Below are 25,549 nucleotides of genomic sequence, written 5' to 3'. Positions count from 1 at the left end.
TATAGTTAGGTTATGCAGCAGGGAAAGCCAACATCCTCAGATGTCCAAACCTCCTCTTCTTTCCTTATTTATAGATATCTCAGCCAGACACATGGCTTTACCCAGGGTTCAGTTACAGTTCTCAGGTTCTGTGACCAAATTTTACCCAGTGGTCCTACGAGGAAGTCATGTGGGCCTCGTTTTTCAAGAGGTTATGGTCTTTAAAGGAAGCACCATGCTAGCCTCTCTCACTTTGTTCTTCTGGTTAGAATGTAGCTGGTTGGGTCTCAAGTGGGAACCAGGCCACAAAGGGAAAGGGAGGGAGGTAAAAAAGGCGGAGATAAAAGGATGAAGGAGGCCCTGTCAACTGTACAGCTGCCTGCGGGGGTAGCTGTTTGCTCAGGGTCAGACATAATCATCACCGTCCTGGAAACAGAGCAGTTGTGATGAACTGCATGAAGGCCTCACGAAGTCAGGTCTATCCACCTGCTCATTTGGTGGGGCTGTTGGGAAGACAGTAGTACCAGACAGGGCACCACCAGGAGCCCTGCCCAAAGGTAATCGCAAGAAAAACAAACTTAATCTTGTTCTTCCTCCTCCTCTTTAGCCAGGATAGACATGAATGCCCGATTTGTTGTCTCTCTGAGAACAAGATAACCATGGTGACCAGATCTTTGTCCTAACTTCCCGTAAGAACAGCACAGCAAACAGGCAGGGAGTTTTTGAGGCCAAGATAAGAGACCTTTAGGAGCAGGCAGTGGAAGCCTTGCCTTTTCCTTTTGGTCATTTTCAATTGGAATTTTGAGTGGATGTGAAAAAAATGTAAGGGATTGGAAACCAAACACAGTGGAGAAAACATTTTACTTTGTTATGATCAAAAACCCTAGGCCATAATCCCCATGAAACTAACCTTTCACTGTAAAACACAAGCTACTCCAGGAGACTAAGTAAATCGCTTGAGGAATTGCTCTCTGCCAGACAACTGTGGCCGCCTTGGAATTACAGGCCTTTGTCCCTTGTAATTAGGCCCTGTGTTGCTCAACTTCCAAATAATTTAGCAAAATTATCATTTGAGAATACATCTCCCTACCCCACCCCCAAAGCTATATTTTTCTTTTTTCTCTTTCTTTCTTTCTTTCTTTCTTTCTTTCTTTCTTTCTTTCTTTCTTTCTTTCTTTCTTTCTTTCTTTCTTTTTCTCTCTCTCCCTCCCTCCCTCCCTCTTTCTCTCTCTTTCTTTTATTCTTTTTTCTACCAATGCATAGTAAAATATAACAACAACAACAAAAAAACTTAGGTGTTTTTGTTTTTGTTGTTGTTTTGTTTTGATGTTTTTAGATCCTGGCCCAAACAATAACTTAAACCTCCAGGTCATATACATGTGAACTCCGCTGACCCCCATGAAATGGATATTTATAAGAGGATTTAGAACAGGAAATGCTTCAGAACAATCCACAAATATAAGTGAAAAGTTGACCATTCTATAACCCAGTCACAAGGTGATAGAGCTGCTATGAACCACTCTGTAATCTAGCCACAAAGCTGCTATGATCACTGGGGGGGGGGGGGTGAAGTAAGGGTCAGAGCTTTGTGAATATGAGTTACTTTCTACATTTTAATTCAAACAAACAAATGAAAATCCATTTGTAATTCTTTGGATTCTAAACTTAATCTTTGGTACTACTTCACTCTAAGAAATGACATCCTGTTAATTCATGTGGGCACTGCGTTTTGAAGTGGTACCATTTGGAAGACAGCTTCTGCAGTTCATTTTGAAGGAGTTTTACGTGAAGCAGCTTTATTGCCTTTTGGGGGTATTTTTAGAGGCGTGAAAACCCTTCAGGTTTTACAGGATGGTATTCAACAATGAATTTATCTCTGGCCTATGATAGGTGCTAAGAAACAGTTAGAAAGGGACCCTTCGGGGTTCGAGGACTGGATTCCAAGGAAGCTTTCTGAATCTGAAAGATTCTCTTCCTTCATCACAAAACTACCTGGAACCGGTTCCTTTCCCTTTAACTAAAGGCGGAGCAACGGCGATGCTGTTAATATTGAGTGTCCCCTCCCCAGAAGCACAGTCGGCTTCTTACCATTCTTTTCATGCTGCCCAAACAGTACCAACTGGTTTTCTGAGGTTCAGTATAATTTTAATAGCTGAAATGGCGGAGACTTGAGTTTATACCATCTCAGTGGAAGGGAGAAAATATCACATTATTTCATTCATTCACTCATTCATTCACTAAGACAAGGTCTAACAATGTGGCCCAGGTTGGTTTTGAACTCACTATGAAAGAGCCCAATATGGAACTTATGATTTGCTGCTTCCATCTCCTGAGTTTTGCAGGGGTGCACCCCTCCCTGTGCCCTGCCCACTGGATATGTTTTTAACGAGCTAGAACTTGAGCGTGTGAACAGTGCAGTCTAAATCTATGAGCATTTTGAGGAAACATTAAAGGAAGTAAAGAGAAAGAGGAAAAAAACCCAACTTATTAATGTAAGCACATTCAAATAAGCAGGAAGAGGAGTTCTATTTGTTCCCTCAGACTCATTTCCCCTAGTTATCAATGCACAGAATCTGTGAGACTTAAAACGGAGTATGCCTCACCCACAACGTAAATGGTAAAGTTCATCATTTGAGAATTTCTTTTTCAATGCGTATCTTTCTAGTTCAACTGTCTTCACAGCATCAAGGAAAAAAACAACAGATCTCATAGTCACAGGATAAGACATTCACATTGTTTCCTTGAATGCCCAGGCACTAGGTTGGAAACCGGGGCTGCAGTATATAAACCACAGACCTGGGTAGCACCATGGCTATGCATTTTCCGTCATTTTCCTTCCTTTAAACTTCCCTTGATGTGCCACACACACAGTGCCTAACACTTAAATGGCAGCAATTTTCAGTGTCTTCAGAATCTGCTTGTCAGATGTCATTATCTATGAGGTGCTAAGATATTCGCTCTCTGTCCTGAATGCCATTCATTACAGCTGGGCAGCTGGGTGACACCCCAGGGTGTCGGCAATCAGCTTTTTGAGGATGTCGGCAATCAGCTTTTTGAGGATTCAACCTGCCAGCGGAAGCTGAGCATTGGAAAGATGCTGAGTTCTTGGTATTGCCTCTCCTTTCCTTAAGTCTGGGCTCTTTAGATGGTGCTAGGCATTCTGGAGAGAGAGGGCCATAGCTCTCCATCTTCAGATGTCCTGAGACAAATTTATGTGTTTTATTGAATGTGGGATATGTTTCCACAGTGAATGGAATGAATGGAAGAAGACCAAAGGAAAACAGCTAACGGTCTTCCCAGCCCCAGGGTGAAGCCAGCTATTCATGACTGATTACTTCCCAGAGTGCTGTGGCATCTGTAGAGCTGGCTCTCTGAACATGGTCCTGGTGATCCTGTGAGTGGTTGGTCAGCTTGATAGCTTGCCTTTGAGAACTCAAGTGGGTGTGTCGAATTTGACTTTCCCATCCCTCTTTGCTGTCCTTTATCCTGTGACTAGAGGGTTCTTCCTAAAACCTAGCCACCTTAAGCTAGTCTGACTCTCTTCTAGGGAATAAGCTTCTAGCAAGTTCTCCCCCTTGCCAGCTCATTCTCCATTTGCAGTATCCATGCTCTCCACCTCCCTCCAGTTCGGCTGTCTGACTGATCTTTTTGAACATCATTATGAGATCCATTTTTCCCCAAATTCAGACATTTAATTTTGATTAGACATATGAATTTGATTTTTCCAAATCGCATACATCTTTCTTCCCGTTTTGGGCCCCACTTTCTTTCCAGGATCATGTAGCCCAGGCTGTCCTTGAACTCTAAACATGCCTGCTTCAGCCTCCTGAACACTGAGATTTCTGACATGCCATCCCCCTCAGTCCCTTCCCACTGTTCAGGGCTTCCCTCCCCATAGACCAGCTACTCTGTTCGCTCATTCAGCAAAGGGAGGATGCTCATTTCCTTCATCTCCGTCTTCTCCTCTGTGTTTTCTGTCTCACCATTTAGTGTCTCGCTGCTTCTGGCTTAGCACCTTGCCTATCCTGATATGCTCAGCACATTAAGCAATCATCACATGTAAGAACGTGCTGTCACTTTATATTTTAACCAAAAGCATCTCTCCCCGAGGAATTGCTGTGAGTCTTTGATGAGTTCTACGAAAAGACTCAGATCTATTTGTGAGCACTTCTTCTGTTAATATTTACACTGTACCTCAGTCTTCTGTGGGTTAACAGCTGTGTATCATGCTCACCTGCTATAACCCAACAGGTAGAAGCACAGAGCACCATCCCGCCGATATTCTAGTTTGCAGTTGTTATCAGTGGTCATGGGTAATTAAGCCACTTACTTGTATTAATTGGGGGGCTGCACTAGACGAAGCTTCTAACTGTGGCTTCCTAGCAGCTCCAGTTGGAACTCTATGACAGAGTGCAATATACATGCCCTCTGATAGAACACCTCCCCACTACCTACAACCGGGGGGAGGGGGTACGGATTCTAGCAGAGCGTCCTTGAGCAGATTAATCACTCAAGTCTCAATTTTATTTACACATAAGCTTGGGAAGAACAACTTTGGTAGGATGTCTAAGAGGATCTTCACCAAACTTAACTCTGTTTGCTCATGGACATTCATCACGAGTATTAGTTGTGATTGCTATCGTACATGTAATACTGCTGCTGCTGTTGCCTTCAGGATTCTCATTTTTATCTTCAACATTTTATCATAATAATCTTTTGGTTGCCTTCTCTCCCTCTCTCCCTTTGTGCCTCCCTCTCCCTCCCAACAATTCGTCAGGACATTGTCTTCAGGACATTTTTCCGTGTTTTAAGTACACATTTCACATTATCCCCCATCAGCATCTAAACACCACACCCTAACAGAGTGCCAACCTTGGACCAGACACTGCCTTGGGTCTAAAGGGAGTCAGGTTTAATCAGGTAGGTCTGATTGACAAATTGATATGACTGGCTCATCTTTCATGAGATATATTTTTCCTCATTGGAAATCCTACTAATGATTCTTCAAAATAATAAATGTTCTCAAAGATTCTTAACATAATAAACATTCTTAGAAACACAGCGTAAAGCAGTCCCCAATGCCTTCCTTCGAATACAGCTTAACAGCTCCTTGCCTGAAGAGATTGACGTCTTTTCAACGTGTTCTTTTAAATAAATGTGTTTTCATTATGAGGCGAGCCTTACCACTTAATCTTGTCTTTATGATGCATGTGTTTGTTAATGGTGACCATGTATTAGTTACTTTTTGTGATTCTCGGTGTTTATTTACCAATGAAGGAATAGAATATTATAATTTGACTTTAAATTTAAAATTACCCAAGTTTTCATGGGTCCCTTTTTAGAAGTTCCAGGCTCCATAGATACATAATCTATAAAGCTGGCTTGATATGAACTTTGTACTGCTGTGTTAAAATACATGCAGCTTTGAAAACTACACTTAATCATCTATACAAACATACACATATAGATGATATAAATTTAATGCATAATGAGAGTTCTTATTTACTTGTTTTCAAAAATTCCTTTTTCTGTAAGTATTAATATATTAAAACCTTATGAAAAGAGACATGGAGAAAAATAGAATGACATATATATAGTATGGGAGCCTGGCCCTAGACCAGGACCGCAGAAATAGAAGGGAGAGAAATGTGTCTGGGAGGAGAGTCCACTTTTAGGACATTGGAACATGCATCTCTAAATACAAGATGAATTTCTCGAGAGAACACAGGGTCCTGAGGGTACAGCATCTGGTCGCCCTGATTTAAACTCACTGTGGTGATTACAGAGAATCAACAAAAGTGTGAAGGGAGAGGGAACCTGAGTGTGTTGGGTCACATCAGGCATCCTGAACCAATTCTCTTCACAGAAGCAATAGCATCAAAAGAATGCACACATGCACATCTCCTCTCACCGCTGGACCCTGTTTCCATGGTTACTGAATGAGTCGCTTCAGTCAGCACTAATGGGATCTATGGTCCTTCAGCAAAACATGTTCCCATCCTTTCTGAAAACTGGGTAGAATATTAAGGAAGTTCACAGGTTCTCTGATGATCCTCTTGTTTATGTAGCCACAGTGGCTAGCCAAGTTGATGCAGAGTCAACATACTTCATTAGTATCTCGTCATAATGATAATACATAGAAGTAGACACAGAAGAATTTTAGCAAACTGATCTGTTAGTATTTTATGGGACTTTTGCATGTATAATGAGCAGATTTTACTTGTTTGGGTCCATGTTTTCTTATTTTGAAATTAAGGAAAAATTAACAATTTTGTTGTTAAATTACCAAATTTTGCCTTTGCCAGGTCTTGGGTACATGACAGAGAAGAAATACATAAAGAGACTGACTTCATTTAACAAGTTCTTTAAACCACTGTGTCTTCATTGGGAATCAAGCCTTCCTTATCAAGGTAATTTTGAATCATTATGATATAACAAAATATGATATCCTAAAATGACCCTGGTTTGCTTGTTTTATGATAAAATAATGTTTATTCCACATTTTAACATAAAGCAAGATGAATAGCTGATTCAGGGAAAGGAGCTGAACTCCAGAAACACACAGCTTGATGGCCATTTTGCATTAGTGGCTAGCGTTCGTCTGGGATTCTGCTGTGGGTGGAGGTGATACTTGCCTAAGTGACTCAATCATGGGAATACAATTAACTTAATGCTTAGCTGGTCCTTACGATGTGGCCTTGTCTTACTTAGGGTTACTATAACTATGATGCAACCCCATGACAGAAAAGCAAGTTGGGGAGAAAAGGGTTTACTTGGCTTACACTTCCATCGCTGTTCATCATTGAAGGAAGTCAAGGACAGGAACTCAAGCAGGGCAGTAACCTGGAGGCAGGAGCTGATACAGAGACCATCAAGGACTGCTGCTCACTGGCTTGCTCAGCCTGCTTTCTTATAGAACCCAGGACTACCAGCCCAGAGATGGCACCACCCACCATGGTCTGCGTCCTCCCCCACAGATTACAGAGGAAATGTCTTACAATTGGATCTCATGGAGGCATTTCTTCAAATGAGGATCCTTCCTCTCTGATGACTCTACCTTGTGTCAAGTTGACATAAAAAAACCAGCCAGTAGAGGCCCTGGATTTAGGGCTTGAAAGTGACAAACCTAATTTCCACATGCGTCATCTTGTAATTAGCTGACTTTTAGTAAACTCAGACGAAATAACTTCAGTAGAGACGACAATTTAAAAATTAAAAAATCGTCCCATAAAACATAGTACTTGTGTTTTGCGTCTACTCAGCCAGACCAGGAGTGGGCTCAAGGTTCTGTCTTTTGTTACAAAGATCCGAGGTTTTCTAGGAGCCTGTGACTGGGATTCCCAAAGAAGTTGCTGCATTTGTCGAGGCAACCCGGCCAGCCTGGTTCCTACCTTTGTCAGCTAGGCAAAGATTTTTACCTACCTACCAGTCAGATATGAGCTCTTAGCTCATCAAAACCAACGAAAATCAACAAACCACCTGCCTCTCTCCCACCAAAATGTTTGGGAATTGTCTTGAGAATTCTCTTGCTAGGTGTGCACATGCCATTATGTGTGATGCTGGAAATGTAAGTGGCTCTAGATGTACACTGGTAGACGCTTCTTACAGTCTCAGCTATGGAAATGTCAGATTAGTTTCGGTCAAATAACAAAGTTGTGTCTAAATCTGGTTAACCAAATGTCTCCTTTATTCACCAGAGCCTTACAGATCGAAGCTCAGCAACACAAGTTATGTTAACCAGGGAGCCATTCCTAATCCTAAACTTAATTGTGGTGAGTCTCAGACCAGAAAGACAGTAAATTAAGATGCCTGACATTTAACCAGGCTCTTAGGAGACCTCATAGGTGTCTTACAGTTAATCAAGAAGTGCCTTAAGTTGCAATGTTTTGATGCTTTGGACAAAGGCAGCCTAGAGACGAACCCCAGTGGTGTGTCTGTCTGGCCTGTGAGGAAGTAGTAGGGATGACCAGGTCTCCAAAGGCATCTCCAGCAGTGAATGGTGCCAGCCACTGATCAGGAGCATCTCCAGGTCCTTCTCAGAGAAGATGCCACCAGCTAGAGCTGGGCCTTCCCATAGTTCCTCCCTCCACTGTAAAACAAGATGGGCACTTCCTTGCATTAGTTGCTGTGAGGACGAGATGACGTGTGTATAGAGCATGGCAAGAAATCCACGCACGAAAGCTGGGCTTGGTGGTTCAACCCTATAATCCCAGTACTCAGAAGGAAGTGCAAGAAGACTGCATAAAGTTTGAGGTCAGCCTGAGCTGTGGAGCATAAAACAAAAACAAAGCAAGCAAGCAAATAAACAAGAAGCATGCCTCAAACGAGATTAGCTCAGTTAGAGAAGCATTGGATGTGAAAGCATGGAGAAGCAAGGTCAGGACCGCAGCATTCACCATATAAGAAGGTTAGGGGTGGTGGCGTGAGCTCCACTGCTAGGGAGGCACAAGTGGGGTACTGGCGGACGGAGCGCTACGACTTACTGGTCAGTCAGTCTAACTAGTCAATGAGAAATCCTGTGTCAAAGGGGGTGAATATTTCTGGGGGATGAAACTTTGGTTTGATCTCTGGTCTCCATGGAAATGGAGAGAAGAGAGAGAGGGGGGGGGAGAGAGAGAGAGAGAGAGAGACAGAGAGACTCTACAGAAATTGTTTCTTATCTCCCTTTCTCTCATTTTCTTATGTGGTAAAGTATATTTTCCTAGTATAAACACATAGAATGTTGTTCAGGGAACATATAGTAATCACTGATAAGTCTATAGAACTGGCAAAGAAAAGGAATATGGGATGAGTGCTATAATCCAAGATACTTGGGGGGCCAAGGCAGAAGAATTTCAAGTTTGAGGCCCTGTCTCAAACTAAAAGCATGGGAGAAACTTCCTGAGAATTTGCTGTGGTAGGGAGTTTGCCTAGCATGTGTAAGACCCAGTCTGAACTCCAATATGGTGAAAAGGGTAGGGGTTGGGGGGAGATGTAGCGTTTTCCTTGACCTGCTCCTCATTTCTAAGAGGAATCTCCCCTCCTGCTCCGCAGCCCTCTGTGTGGGCTAGTACAGTATTTCCTTCTGCAATGTCCTCCACATTCCGTTTTCTGAATAAGCTAGAATCGGGGCCTCCCTCGCCTGCCTTGAGTAGCATGGCCCTCGTCATCCTGACGCATGATGGTCACGGTTCCGCAGCTTTGGGAGAAGGGTTCTCAGAGTGAAAAGCCCTTGTTTCCGGCCTGTGAACACAGGCCACGGTGCAGATCCTGAGTTTTCTGGGAGAGTGCTTTATGACTTTCTCACTTTTTCCTTTTACTTAGTGTAATGGCTCATCTTCCAGATGGCTCTGTTCAGTTTTAGAATTCTCACGATACACTCTGTGTTGGTGGTGGTGGTGGTTGGGGGTGCGGGACACCAGCATTTCATGTACAGTAAAACTTATGTAATCTTCAGGGAGCTGGGAGAGATACAGCTCGCTCAACGCTAAGCATTTAACGTTAGGAGGTAACAGCTTTCACTATCTCATCCTCGGGGGTGTTATAGTTTATATAACTAGTGGCTCACTTCCTGTGTTGCCAATGGATTTTGATTATCAAAGAATACTTTAATGCTTTTGAAAAATAGACAAACAGTGGATTATAAGTATTATACAAATAGAGAGAATATAATCTGATATTTTATAACATCGACATGAATCTTATCAAAAGGAAAAATATCCCCAATATACATTTTGTCACCCAGATGGTGAGCTGAAAATTTTAAATATTAATTCCTTCCCATACAGTTTATATTAAATGGGAGCATCTCTTTGGTGTCACTCACTGCGTAGAGCCTTGAATTGGAGGACTGGAAGCCTCCCTGTGAGGATGTGGCCCCACCACTGTCACTCAGGGTCATAAGCCATCTTCCCTCTATCTGTTTTGAAATGCTTCCTCGTCTGCTCAAATGAACACTTTACTGTTTGGCCTTTAAAATTTCCCAAGGGTTTACAGGCTCAAAGGTTGGTCACTGCCCTGTGGTGCCCCTGGGAAATGGTAGAAGAGGTTGAAGAGTTGAGCCAGGTAGGAGGAAGTTAAGTCACTGGGAGTGTGCCTGCGTACAGGACAGTGGGACACCTAGCTGCTCCCCTGGTTCACCCTGCTTCTGGGTCTCTGGGATTTAAAAAGACTTTTTTTTTTTTTTACCACATATTATACCATGCTGTTCTGCATCAACACAAGCCAATGGCAACAGTAGGCCTGCATGGCTGTAAGCTGAAACAGACCCTTGTAAGCAGATTCGCCCAGATATTTTGTCATCACGATGGAAATGCGACTAACCGTGACACTATCAGGATGACAGAGAAAATGTTTTAAGTCATATGCTTCACTAGTAATTATGATTTTGCAAAATGTGAGCAGCACTGAGATTCAGGAAGTTGTTAGAGAATACCAGTGACTTAGCTATTTCTGTCACTAACAAGACAACCTCCAGAAATGTCTTCTTAGTCCTTCTGAAACTAAAATGTCAGAGATCTACATTTGACTGCTAACAGCATGGGCCTAGGGTTCATATGACAACAATTGCTCTACACTGGCCATCTCAGAGATGAAAAGTTGAAATAGCTCAACTTACATCCTACTCTACACGTAATGGGATTGTGTAGATTCAGGCTTCACTTGATATGCATCCCTGCTTTTGGAGCTGGGCAGTAGGTACCTGGACTGCATGTCTCTAACAGGAACATTGGAGATGGACCTAGAAAGAGGAAGTTAGGTGATTGGAACTGTGCCTTTGGAGGTGAATGTGTGTTAACTATCATAGATCTGGAAAGAGACTCCTTCCCTTCCCAGCTCAGATCAAAGTTCTACCTAATTTTATTCTTCCTGACAAAATTATATATTAATTTAAAAACAATTAATGGATATATTTACTGATCATTCCTAACAAGACTGCTAAGTAGGTGAATCTTTTGTTGTTGTTGTTTATAACACAAGCAACTTGTGGTCCTATCTACTTCTAGGGTGTCTTGTGACCAAGCATCCACACACTGGAAATGGCTTAAACAGGAGTCTGAAAAACTCAGATGGTTAATTTAAACCCCTCCTCCCAATGACATTCAGAGTTTGCTTGAGTATACAATGACATTCTGGTGATTCAAATACAGAGGCTAACCCTTCACACTGAAAAGCGAGGAAGAAGTGGAACTTAGAACATTGCTCCAAATGGAAACCATGTCAGATGGTTCCTACCGATGAGGAATTTCAGTGGTCTCTGAAAGCAGCATAAGGCAAACAGCCACCACACTAATCACTTCCGCTCCTATTGACTTAGCAAAATATTTATAAAATATATTTCCAGTGTCATGCATAATTAATCATCCCACTATTTATTTTTCAGTGATATTCTCTTTGTCCTTACACAGAAAAATGGTTACAATAATTAAAGATTAGGAAGTAATGTCTGCTATCTATCTTTCTGTTTGCCTATTTACTTCTACATCTATCCTATCTATCTGTCTGTCTGTCTATCTATCTATCTATCTATCTATCTATCTATCTATCTATCTATCTATCTATCTATCTACTCACACATCCATCCATCCACCTACCCACCCATTTTCATACTGCAGAAGATGAAGAATACCACACAGATTATTATTAACTGCTATAATGGAAAACAAATTCTATAATCGTCTGCCTATGCCCTGATATGTGATTTTTCCATTTTATATTATTGTGTGTGTGTGTTATCTATCTTGAAAAGCACATACATGTAAAAATTTTGGCATACAGTGGAGTAAGTAACATTTTTCCTATATAAAATAAATCATCAGAAAAAAAGCAAAGTTCAGTGAAGACTGGCGACCTTAGAAATTGTTTGCATGGAGGCAAATAATTCCAGGGCATTTCCTTGCTCTCCAAAGTCAGAGCAATCAAGGGGCATGTGAAGATGTAGAAAACTCCATTCTCTTGGAAGATTATCTCAAGTACAATATGTGAATAGAAAGGGTATTGAAGTATGGCAAAAGAATTTAAAACAAGGTGATTTTTTTACAAGGAGATTCATAGCATCTAGAAAAAAGTGAGTTGGGAACCCATGTAGCTAGCCATATGTTCTTTAGGAATTCATGTGTGGTCTAAGACCAAAGTGCCTGGATGGTAATGAAGGATGACTAGTCTCCTCTGGTCCTCTGTGTGCTTTAGTTTTGCTCGGCAACAGCTTGGACCAGATGCCCAAGTGTTTCACTGGACCCTGCAGAATGAATTAGTTGTACGGGTGTGGATGAAAGGAGTGTTGAGTTTGGGAGAGGATGCAAGCTTTGAACCTGCAATAGATGCTTTGAAGTTCTTTCTGCTTGGAGATGACTCCATGTCTCATAGTGTCTGCTTCTGGGTAAGCTGTCTTCCCAGAAGATGTATTGAAGTTAGTATTGTTAACACTTGGTATCCATGAAGGTGGCCTTATTGAAAAGTAGCATCCTTGGAGATACAAGGTTAATTGAGCAGGGTACCTAAACACAATGATTGTTTTCCAAGGGACTGAGGGAAAGAGATATTGAGGTAGCTGAGGAGACAGTCATGAAGGAGGAGGATTTGTGTGACCACAGACGCAGAGGCTATGATATTCTCACCACAATATTGGGATGCCAGGAATTGCTATAAGCCACCAGATCTTTGGAAAAGGCAAAGGAGGATTCTCCCCCTAAAACAGTATCAGATACAACATTGCTCTTCTAACTCCTTGGTTTCAGAGTTCTAGATGTGGAAGTTGGAGGATAATAGAGTAACCAATTTATTTTTGTTTCAACAACCTTAGAAAACTAATTTACTGCCTGATAGGCCTTTTGTCATTACCAACCCAGAGATTTAATGGATTTGCCCCAAGAAGTTATGAAAATTAAGAAAATCAACACTGGGTATCTGCATATGAACATAGATTTGTAAAGACTCTTTAGTGGCGAATTAGAAAAGCATTATATATTTCTCCACTTCAGAGAGAGAGAGAGAGAGAGAGAGAGACAGAGACAGAGACAGAGACAGAGAGAGAGACAGAGAGAGAGAGTTAGGAAGCCAGAAGAGTTAGTAAGCAGGCAAGATAATACTAGCAGCCAGAAGCAGGAGGTGGTGACACCCCAAAGAAATGAGGCCCCTGTCCTTTTCAATTCTGGAGCCCAGTTGAGGGAAAGATCGAAAAAACCAGGATTTTGCAATAAAAGCTATATGGAGACTTGAAAGTGCTCATACTAGGTATATATGTGGTAAAATGTATATTCTGTCTACTGAGCATGAACCATTATTGGTGAGCATGAACCATTGCTAACAAGTGGAGAGCATCAGGGTATGATTGTCATGAACGAACAGCAAGAATGAAGGCCTTTTTAATATTTAAAATAATCCACAGAGTTTTTATAATATCCCCACTGAATCATGTCTTGATGAACCCTGATCATTAAAACATTATATAACACAAGTAGAACAAACAGAAGTGAATGCTGGTGCATATTCTCCAAATTTCCAACAGTTTCCAATATAGCAGAGCATTAATGGTGTGAAGAAAACATATTTGGAATTACTTTAAATTAAAATTTCTCATGGTTATTCTAAGGGGTCTTAGAAGTGAAAAGGTAATAAGGTCAGTATCAAAAGAGAAGTCTATGACACAGTCTTGGTGTCTGACTTCCTCCTGAGTGCAGGGGCAGATATTGTCTTTGGCTTGGCTGAGGATTAAACACATCCCTGAAGCCATCCAGACCTGCAGAGGAGGGTCCTTTCTATCTCATTTATATTCACAATGACTCACCAGCCATTAAAACTCTTCAACTCTTCCCCTAATACGGAGTCTCACGAGCCCAACTACCATGAGAGTAAGACCTTTGGCTAGACAAGTTACATTTTCAAAAGTTAAGGAAGAAGAAGGGCTAGACAGCAGGATGTTCATTTTGTGGCCATGATATCTGTGGTGTTGAACAATGAGGAATGAATTAAGATTGGGAGACGTTGAGACAGGCAAGAAGAATTTTGTTGTTGTTGAAGTGCGCCCAGTGCCACACTATGGAAGAGGGAGACATGTACTTGTTGGTGTCTGAGAGCAAAGACAGTTTTAGGACAAGGGTGGAGTTCAGTTTCTCTTTCAGTGTTTCTGAGACTGACTTGAGAGATTTTGTCACGTGTGCCTGGGATGTGAGTCGGTGGCAGAGTGCTTGCCGAATATGTACAAGGTCCTGGACTCCATCCCTACCCCTCTTCGATAAACAGAAACAATCACTAAGCAAAAAGAAAGTTCTCCTGAGATGCTGCCCTTGCCTTCCTTCCTCTGATGTCCCCTACGGGCTTCTTCTGAATCAGCTTAACCACAGGTGTCTGTGCAAATCCCAAACAAGACATTCTTCTGGGAATAAGAGAGGTAAAGGTCAAAGGAAGGTCAGGGCATATTTGTATTCTTTGGGCCGCTGTCTTATGTCCTTAACTTCACTGTATCTTTTTGTTGTCGCTGTTATTACTAAAATACACGTGTTTAATTTCTTCCCAGCACCATGAGCTCCCGAGCCCAGGCCAATCAGGTTCCCCACGAGGACAGCATACCTTCTCAAGAAATGCACCCAGATCAGAAGGGTGTATGAGTCTGTCCTAGGCTGGCTCTAGAAGAGAAATGTTAAAATGAGTAGGTGGCTGGGGTCTGCTCGTCAGTTTCAAAATGATCAAAATAGAAGCAAGATCTAACCAAGTAGAACCCGACTCTACCAGGGTATGTTTTGCTCTTTACAAAGACTGATGTTCACTTCCTCCAAAGACAAAAAAACAACAAAAACAAAATCAAAAAAACCTATTGAAAGCAAAATTGTGAAAACACACTTATTATTGTGCATGCATTACATATCACAATTAGTCTGTACTCAATAACTCTGGGTCCTATTAGACGGTTGTGAAGCAATGTTGACTGTCTTAGACCCTGGCATGTTTTTCTGATTTGTTTCCTCTCTTCTTGGTCCCTATTTAATACAGTATTCTTCTTACAAAGATTTATGTAGCCACTGATCAGTGTTTTAATAAAATGGAACCATGGAATGTAGTAGCAAATTCATACATTCCACACTTACATCCTGGACTCCTCTGACCTTTTCTAGTTCATTCTAAATACATGTAGAGCAGGGCAGGAGAGAAGAGAGAGGTCCATAGAGGGGGGCAATTGTTTTTATTATGAAAGAAGCCTTCCCAAAGAGCTCTCCCTACTTATACCACTGGGTGTTCCCATACCTTTACTGCCCCTCCTTAAAGGCAAAAGGTTACTTTTTGTTCCCTGTCATCAAAAATATCTTTCCTTTATCATTACGTATTCGATCAATGAAAAATCACCTTTTAGGGATGGATGAGTCTCTGCCATGCGGAGGAGTGCAGTAGCTCCTCTGACTGTGTAAGGCTCTGTGCTGTGCTAACAGAGGCAGAACCCTCCTTTCAGGTATTTCATACGCTATTTCAAACAAGTGTCTAGGGTTTCTAAATACAAGGTTTAAGCCTGCAGCAGAAATTGGAGACAAAATAGGAAGCTACAGCCTAGGGAAATGGTGTGGGGCTTTTGGAGCTACAGGGAACTTCTCTGTAGTCTTCCACACTCAGCATCAGCCTGTCTCAAGGGATGGCTGTGATTCCATGGTGAGAAGCAAGGCATGTTTCCATAGCTCACTCCCCTAATAGTGATAAATACTTCATTTTTGACATCCGAGGACACTTGCTTCAGACGAGTCAGAGTAAAGGACTTCTCCCATCTGGGCAGAGTGCCATTTGCAGCATCTGCAGATTGGGAAGAAGAGCTTTCTCCCCTAAAGGGAACTACTCTGATGAGGGGAAAGGGCAGGCTACACACTCTGCCATGCACATGCGGGCGGGAGCCAAACGCCAGATCGCCTGCAGACATCATTCTGTTTAAGCTACCTGTTTGCAGGTAACATTGGATGATTAATCTCATTAAAGTGGCATCTGCTTCTGTATTAGATGTTTGCTAATCCCTGCACTATTCACGGAAATATTTGGTAATATGTATTGTCCATGACTGTGTGCACTTTTGTCCCCTTAATAGAGAACAGCCTGCTAGCAGAGATCTAAAATCATCTATGAAGTTCAACTCATTTGACAGGAATGATTAATAGCCGATCCTGGGAGATTTTTAGACTTTAACATTTCCATATAATTCTAGTATTGCTGAGTTTACCGTAAGACAATTATAATATTCCCTGCAGCTTGCACTTACCAAAATTGCTGTCATAAAGCTGTTTCTCAAGCTCTTACATTAAACCAGGCTATGCTTACAATACCAGACAAGATGGGGCTGGCCATTTCTCCCCACTTACAAATTGGAAATAGAGCCATGGCCAGGTGCCAAGGGACTTAGGCCTCGGTGGTGGGGTGGATCTCCTGCATGGCAACCTGCCTCTGAAGTCAGTGCTCAGGTAAAGAAAGAGTCATTCCCATGGCCATAAAATGGACCTGCTAGAATAGGGGTTAGTAGTTCTTGTCAACATTGCTTCTTGAGAGTATGTGTATGGGGGAAAGTAAAGACTTAATTTCAGTAAATTTTCAAGTTTTATCATCCTCAAAAAATGATTAATCATGAAGATGTTGAGGCACAAATCTGGTCTTTTATTAAACCACCAAGCAAGCTTTGCACTAAGGCAACCGTTCATTGCAAGTGAGCCTTGAGAGCATTGCAGAAGCTGCTCATGAGAGACTGGGTAGTTGAGGGTTCCTCATCAGAGAATGTAAGACCCAAGAGAAAGCAGGAGAAGAAATGGGGGGCTGGGCTGAACATCAATGTCATCCGGGGCCCGAGAGATGACTCATCATTTAAGAGCACTGGCTACTTTCCCAGATGACCCAGGTTCATTTCCCATCACCCACATGGCAGCTCACAACTGTCTATAACTCCAGTTCCAGGGCTTTTGACTCCTTCACACAGACATACATGTAGGCAAAACAACAATGGACATGAAATAATGATAAATTTTTAAAAAATCAGTGCCATTCATACAGATAATCACATTGCGTTTTCCTACCAGTAATAGCACAGATAAGAGGATCCAAACAAAACACCCTTTCTAAATGGAGTCATTGATTGCTTATCTCCAGGAGTGTGAGTGACACCAACCCCATCAGTTTTCCATAGTTATTCGTGTGTGTCTTTAGCCCAAGCCATCCTAATATACCTGTCTGATGGCGTCGGGCCCCTCCAGGACTTTGTGTAGGGCTCACTGATTTATGTTTGCTTCTTATTTTTTACAGATCCCTGGGGTGTTGAAAAACGTCAGCTATACAACATCTCGTCTTCAGCAGGGACTTGGGGAATCAGAAACTGATAGTCCACATTAGGGTAAAAAGCAGGCAAAGATGATTCACCTTGCACAGTGCAAGCAAGCTCATTGGTCTCATTTTCCCCTTTGTCTCACAGTAAAGCTAACGTGTTAGAATTCCAGGTTAATACGTCAAGAGAAGCCCGGCTTTAAATGCGTTAGCAATGTCCATTTCAGCTGAGCTGCTAACCACCAGCGCTTGGTACTGACGGCCACGGTGAGGGTTCGGCACTGACGCTTGTCCACAGTTTCTTCCCTTTCTCTAATTGTGCCTCAAGCTTTAGAAGCAACACCTCTCACTGTGATGAGGAGGGTGGAGGGAGGAGAGAGGAGGGAGGAGGGAGGAGGGAGGGAGGCTTCCCAATGATCCTTCTAACTGGCAAGTGAACGTAGAATTTCCACTGCCTTCGGGTTTCAGGTGTGGAACTTAAGACAGCTGCTGGCAGAAGAGCTGCACTGACCTAACTCTGACCCTTGACCTCTCCCCAAAACTTGTGGAGAGAGGGAAATGGTGGAGGCAAGTGGCCCTCCAGGAGCCTGGAGTCAAGCATGTAGCCTTTGCCTTTCCTGGGTTGCCTGAGCTTTTCAAGAGGAGTCAGACTGGTAATATACAGGCAGTTGTAGAGACATCAACTTCAAATTGGAAATGGTGAAAAGAAGGGACTCTCACAAAAAAAAAAAATACCCACAAAACTTGACCAAAGTAAAATTTTAATGTTCTGGAAGACTGGGTGGGGCAGTGTCGATTTTGACATGTGGAGAGAGACTGTGCGTATGTGGCCTCATATTGGTGACGACCTCGCACCTTTGTGGGGATTAACACATAGCCAGAAAGGGGGTGAGGAAGCGAAGGCTTTTCCCACAGACAGAACGGTTTTATCGAATCAAGCTCTGTCCACCTTTGGAATACTAGACTCACGCTCAACCCTAAGGAAAACAGAACATATCTTTGCAGTGAGGCAATCTTTGTTCGGTAAATAAGCCTGCCCGTGCTATCGGCACACAGAAACAGATTGTGTTGACCCCGAGGAGGAGACACAAATACAGCTGTTTACTAGTTGGAACGAGAGTACCGGCTCCTGAATGATCTCCGCTGAGCACGGCTTTAAGGTCCACACTGCACTGGGGAAAAAAGAAGCACTGGGAGAAGAAAGGAACGGAGTGAAAGCTGGCAGCACATTCTTGTGATGTCCACGCTGACTCCTTGCCCTTGCCCAGCATCTGCCTGTGCTTGGCATTTACTCAAGCAGGGCTGTTCAGGCACAGCATTCCGCAAGCAAATACTTCGCTGACCTGGAAGAGCACATTGTCCACATTGAAGGTCAGGGTATACTTATTCTTTGGCCCACTGTCTTATGTCTTTAATAATAATGCTTGGCTAGCACCCCATAGAAGGGTATTTTTGCTAAAATATACAGAATTCATTTCTTCCCAGCACCTTTCGACCCCAAGCCCAGGCCACTGAGGAGGGCAGCATACCTTCTGAAGAAAGGTACCCGGATCAGAATGGTATATGAGTCTGTTCTATTCTGACTCCAGAAGGAAAATTTAAAGCTGTGTGTGTGTGTGTGTGTGTGTGTGTGTGTGTGTGTGTGAGGGAGAGAGAGACAGAGACAGAGACAGAGAGAATGATTGTGCTGCTAACCTTCAAGGGTTATTCGAATATTTTCTGAGAATTGGCTGGTTTTGTTTCCCTCTTAGAATGCCATGTGTTTCGTTTTTTACGCGGAGTTGATGACAGGCTAGACATTCCAACAGGAGTTTAGTTAATTTAACTAATTCCTATCAGGAGAAGCAAAGTAATGGGACTCAGCCCATCCCAGCCAAGGGATTTCCTTCTCCCATAGCAGAGAAAGCCAAACAGACTGAGGTTTTGCAAATGGACAAGTTTAGAAATAGTTCTAAGATCCTGCTTTGCCAAGTGTTTCATAAGAAAACTGTTTCCTTTCTATTTTTCATGCCAAAAAATGTCACCCCCCTAAATATATTTTTCCCATATCTGGTCACATGTCCAAGATTTTTTTTCTTTTCCAAGAATAAATAATTCTTTCTGGGCTATAAAAATGTCATTTGCTCTATCAGATTGAACACGTCTTTATATAGAAAAAGCATTTAAAGCATCCCATCAGTGGCTCGAAGGAGGGATTCTTCCTTGGAATGATTTTATGAATTCAGATGGAATGAGCAGTTTTAAATTCCAAATGAGCCTCTTAATGGAAATTTCTGCCTTGTTTCATATTGCTGCCTACTTTTTCTTTTAGTGTCCTTTTACTAGAAAGCATTAAATGACAATTAATTTCTGTCTTTGGCCATAATAATGCCTTGGCTGGCGCCCCGATGCAAGGACGCTTTCTGGGCTCCATTTTCTATTTGCATACTTGGGAGGATTCAGCTGCTAGGATTCCGAGAACCCTAGCTTTTAAAATGTGTGAACTTGCAAATGAGCTGTCAGGTTTAATAGAAAGTGAATGGAGCTGTCTAAGGCTAGCCTGTGTCCACTCCTCCGCTGGTGTCCTATTGGTCCTGCTTTGAGGAAAAGCCCAGAGCCGTGGAAAACAGCAACGCACGGGTTGTGCAGCTATTTTCTCTACTATCCCAATCAGCGTGGTAATTACATTTGCAAAGTCGGAGAGCTGAGTAAGGAGCCTTGAAAGTTGGAAACAGGGCAAAATGGAAAGATGCTTGAAAAAGCAGTAATATTTATACATCTGAAATGTGCTTAATATTCATAGAGAAACAAACCAAATGTGGTCTCTCTCCTAAAGCTATTATGAATGTGATGTGCTACATACTTAAAGCTTAACACTTGGTATTGATGACTAACCATGGTCAGCAAGCCCACGTGGGCAAAAAGACTTCTAGTTGGTCTATAGTGTTATTACCAGTTAGCAGGTCAATTTAGTTATGATTGTTTTGTTGGTGTGCGAAGGGGGATTCAAGGGTGAGGAGAAAGAGTTTCTAGCTCCACACAAATGACTCCTTCAAAATGTCATATTTCAAAAGTCCTGATTATCCTCCCTTAAGCCTAAAACTTAGAGAGTAATTAAAGATGAGAAAGTACAAACATTTCTGAGACCACGTGGCAATCTGTTTTTGAAATACCACACAGCTGCTTCAGGTAAACCAACATCTCTCAGAGATTAGCAATCTATTCAGAAACGAGAGGGTGCGACTAATTATTCTGCTTGTCTTCACTCTTCTGCCATCCCTGCCGGAAATCCTACCAACAACCTTAGCACCCATCTCTCACCTTACTTTGACATACTCCATCCCCACTCATGCATAGGAAATGAAGCATTTACATTCTGGAAATATCAAGCACCCGAAGACACTTACGTTCTGTTGAACCAGGTCTCCCATGACAATGGTATAACCCCACGCAGCAGAGACACCCTTTAGAAACAGCAAAATCAGCATCATGATGCCCCCGAGTCCGAAATAATACCCTTCATGTGCTGCAATTGGTTTAGTGTCAGCGCTATAAAAAATAGATGATGGAAAGGCAGAGAGCTCCGGACAGAAACACAAGTCCTCTGTAGGGGGCGGAGGGGAGGTCTTGTCTGGAAAGGGAGCAGAAGGAAGCGGTGGTCCGGTCTAATCACTGTCTTATGGCTACACATGCCTCGTGCACAAGCTGCCAGGGTATTCATCATCGTGGGCACGGGGCAACGCCTGGTTCAGTTTTCATAAGTGGCAGGAAGCTAAACATACGCATGCCTGCTAGAATTCCTCAGGCACAGAAATGTGAGCCTATAGAATGTCACTGTGGGGAGGCATGTTGGGCCCTTTATGGTTGTTTGGGTTTTCTTTAGTACTTTTGCCAAAGGATACTTTTCAACACCAGAATGCCCTGTGGCTATGGCGTAAAGAGAGCCAGGAAGTGGGGCAATAAAGACTGGAAGGTCACCCCATCTACGCTAAGGCAAGGAGTGATGCTGGGGGGTCTGGCTGGCCTGAGCATGTAACAGCAGCTCAGATGAGAAACAAGTGCATGTACCAATGCTTTGGTTTGTACTCCAAGCCCCGAATGTAGGGAAAATGTGTGGAAGCCGCAAAGCTGAGACTTGTGGTCTGCTCCTTGCCTAAATATAACAACATCAGTGATCATAAGTATGTAAAATATGACAAGGTCATCAAGAAAAGCCTCAGCTGAAGGGCTGAAGGTGCAGATTTAATTGGTCCAGTCCTCGGCAGGTAGCATGAAGACTTAAATTCAGATTCTCAGCGCCCGTGTATCAAGTCAGCTGTGGTTGTGAGGTGTCTGTAATCCACGCCTGGGAGGCAGACACAGGAGGGTCCCTAGGGCTCAGCCGTCAGCAGATCTAATCTTATTGGCGAGTTCCAGGTTCAGTGAGAGACCCTGCCTCAAAAAATAAGGTGGTGGCGCCAGTGAGAAAGATTCCCAGTGTTGACTTGCAGCCTCTACATGCACGTCTACACACATGATGCAATTTTGCTTTCTCTCACACCCTCACAGACATATGCGCTCTCTCTCTCTCTCTCTCTCTCTCTCTCTCTCTCTCTCTCTCTCTCTCTCTCTCACACACACACACACACACACACACACACACACACACAGACTTAAAACACCATTTGAAATCTTCAACATTCTATAAGATAGCTTACGGCTCTTTTGCACATCTGAGTCTTCTACACTTTAAATAGAAGCCTTGCCCAAGATCAGCCTCTCTTCTCACCTTTCGTTCTGCTCCTTAGTCTGTGGTCTTCTTAGGACACAGCATGGAGCAAACTGAAAATATAGGTCTGCTTTCATTATCTCTTTTGGTGGCAAATCATACCCTGGCCAACTGACAAGAGCAAACCAAGCTTGGCCTTCCGGGTGATCATTACGATACACATCTCCTTACCCCAACCTGTGCACCACTTCATCCTGGTCTGTACTCATTTTGTCTTCTGCCCTGCTTTTCAGACTTCCTGTGTCTGGGTTGTCTTTAGTCTTTCCCAAATCAGAGAGATTTGTCCTGATTTTCTCAACATGCCTCCCTTGGTTGCTCAGCCTCTTTATTTCCAATTGAACTCGAACCACTGGCATGGTTTCCCCATTAAATTTTGGTGAAGACAAATGTCTACTCCTCTGTGTAGAACATTTTTTGGTATAGAGTTTAAGCAACACTAAGGATCAGACTTTTCAAGCAGGTTTTATGGCTGCTTGAAATTTTATGGCTACCCAGTTTCTAAGATAGGCAGGAAATAAAAAGCAACTGACCAACCAACCAAACAAACAAAAAAAGCGAAACAACACACCGTCAGCATGACTGTACTGTGACCTCTTAGAACCCTCCTGTGACTGTTCAGTGGCCACTTACCTTGGCACAGCACAGAGTAGAAATCATAGATTTTGTAAATTAATCTCCATTCATTCCCTGACCACTCATTCTTTTAGTATTCATTGAATCCCTAGCTAATTTCCAGGCCAAAAAAGGACCAGAAGTGTCCAGAGGAAACGAGGGTCAATGTACACATGGAGTTGAAATTCCATTGCTGTTTACTTTGGGATCAAATAATATAAATCTATCAAACCTGCACACCATAGCGCCTCAGATGTGGAAAATTCTCAAGAGCTATTAGTTATTGCTATGGCCATAAAAATAGATGCTTAGCCAAAGTTTTAACTGGATTAGGCTGAAATAATAAATAAGGACCAGGGCTGAGGCAATGACAGTGTTTGCAAATAGAAAGACCTCTGTTCAAATGCTCCGAATCCACACGGAAAAAATGCCAGTGTGGAAGAATGTGACTGTAACCCCAAAGATGTGAGGCAGAGACAGGAGGGTTCTGAGGGCTTGGTGGCCAGTCAGTCTAGTCAGTGTGCGGGATCCAGGCTCAGTGAAACCTCCTGTATCAATAAATAAAGTAGAGAGTGATAGAACAAGCCAGCAGACACTGCTTTTGTCCTCCATATGTGCATATGTGGGTGTGAATGCCATTCTCAAACTCCCAGGAAACCCCAATCCTGCTATAGTAAAAAGGAGAGAAAAGAAATGAAATTCAGGGGAGAGCAATTATTTCCCAAGCATGACTGACCTTAAGTCGGCTCCCAGTATCTCCTAAGCCTTTCTCATTTATGAGGTGTTGCACGTCCAGGAATATAGAGGGCAAACCTGCCCACCCACTCTGCATACCTGCACAGCCCCCAGCAGGAGCTGGAACCCCTTTAGCAGATGAACCAACCTCACAGCAGCTTGTAACTTTGAGCCCTTTGGCCCTGGCTGGTCCTGGCTCAGTTTCCTGGAGAGACATCTTGTTTACACCCATCTACCAAAGCAACCTAGATCTGAACTTAAGATCGGAGAGGCAGCAGTATGGGGGTTCAGTGAGCTACTCTTTATTAGGTACACTGTCATCTCTGAGTTCCATCTTCGTTTCTTAGTGTTACACAACATCCTGGTTTCTTAGTGTTACACAACATCCTGGTGAGGTAGGCTGGTTTAGCGACATGCAGCTTAGAGGAAATTTGCCGTCGGCGACTAATTTGATCTCACCGTATTTGGCCTTGCTAGGCATCATACAATCTTTTTAGTTACCTCTCTTTTGCATACCCGTTTCATTTTTGATAGCTCAACTGGGGATCAAACTTTGGTTTCCCCTTGGTTTGGCAAAGATTTCCCAACGACCTTCCCAACGGCTTCTTAGTATGACGGAACCCAGATAAACCCTTGGCGTACTGCAGGAGTGGGCCTTGCAGTTGTTTATTCCACGGTTTCCTTTGGTGATGAATATGAAAACCATACATCTAAAACTTATATGTGAGGATTTATTGCCTCCCTTATCTATATCACAGTATCCTGCAACTCTACGTGTAGCTTCCTAAACATATCAGTTTACTCTATGGCTTCCCACATCTGTCCTCCACATCCCCTGGATTTCATGCTAGACAGGGATCAGGGGTCCATGCGTGTTGGACATGTGGACTTTTCCTCCCTTTCCCCTTATTTTTGTTATGCTCTTTCCACACTTACTTCCTAAACATGCATGTGGTTGGATGCCACTACAATAATGCTATTACACTGTGCTCACGTGACCGATCGGAGTCCCAAACAGAGTTCCCACAACATAAGTTGTTGCATTCACGGGGAGCTTGGAACCACAGCCAACCTGATGTGGCCTTTTCCAGATTCCTGAATGTAACTGGGAGGTTTTGAACCCGGATTTGTTTCCTTAAATCAGTAAATTATCAGTCCACAGTATATGGCTGGGACTGAAATAAACTGAAAGTTGGCTATTTTCTGTTCTGTGTTACCGAACAGAACCTGCGGGGTTTATTGAGATCAGAGAGAACTGGTAAATTATCATGACTCAAGTCATCATTTTCTTTAGCTCAAATCAATCAAGGAAGTAGTGTCACCTAGGAACCCATGCAAACAAGTGATCATGACAGTAAGCCCACTCTACTGAAATGATTTTGAACTGTCAGAATGCAAGAATGGACACATTTTACAAATTCAATAATATTTGACACACTGGCAGCATGGACCTGTTACAAGTGAAACCGTAACAATGGCACAACAAGCTTCATGTCAGGAGAAATGGCCATTAAGAACTGCTGAAATTGGTTCCAAACATTAAGACTTCCCTACACTGTCACGTGAGGTTTTCTTCTTAACCTCTTCTAACATGCATTGCTGATTCTCATTTAGGACATAGAGCTTCGAACGGAGAGACAGCTTCGCTGTGGACTAGCCCCCTGAGGGTTCCTCTTAGCCATCCATTGATAAGAAAACGGAGAAGAAACGGACAGATACTTGGAGCCCAGCTGAGGGCAGAGAGTGCCAGGTTCTGGTTGTATGGAGATGAGGGGGGGGCACACAGGGAGTAATTCCTCACTACTGCTCATGAGTATCTGAAGTGGGAACCCGACATGAAGGATGAAGGAGCCGCTCCATAGATGGCCAAGCAGATGGTATCAGTACCGCCCTGAACCTGGACAAATAGGAATGCAAGTCTCACTGGAAACATCCCTAGAGCAAAGAGGGGTCCTAAGTGGTCCTATATTTGATTTTCATAATTTTTTGACAGATATCTTGAAAAATACACTGCTTGCTTTCATAGTAGAGTTATTCATCTTCTAAACTTACATTTGTGAAAGACAAGACAGACCGAGGGACGTGGTAGGCACCTTCCTCATGGCAACTTTGTCCTCAGGTAGTGCTATTCTGACTTGCTAATGGGAAAGATATTCCAAATCTGCTTAGTGAGTAAGGTACTTAATGGGTGTGTCTTATTGAACACTCAGCTTAAAACTT

General features: G+C 42.8%; 1 protein-coding gene across 50 annotated transcripts in view; it reads right to left on the bottom strand.

Annotated features, from left to right (window-relative positions):
- The window catches only part of Sorbs2 (sorbin and SH3 domain containing 2), a 303,969-nt gene that overhangs the window by 111,105 nt on the left and 167,315 nt on the right, over nt 1-25,549 (bottom strand). The gene's annotated exons all lie outside the window — the stretch shown is intronic.

This window comes from Microtus pennsylvanicus, chromosome 9 (assembly GCF_037038515.1).
Source record: "Microtus pennsylvanicus isolate mMicPen1 chromosome 9, mMicPen1.hap1, whole genome shotgun sequence".
NCBI lineage: Eukaryota > Metazoa > Chordata > Mammalia > Rodentia > Cricetidae > Microtus > Microtus pennsylvanicus.
This window is presented reverse-complemented; position numbering and strand designations above follow the sequence as displayed.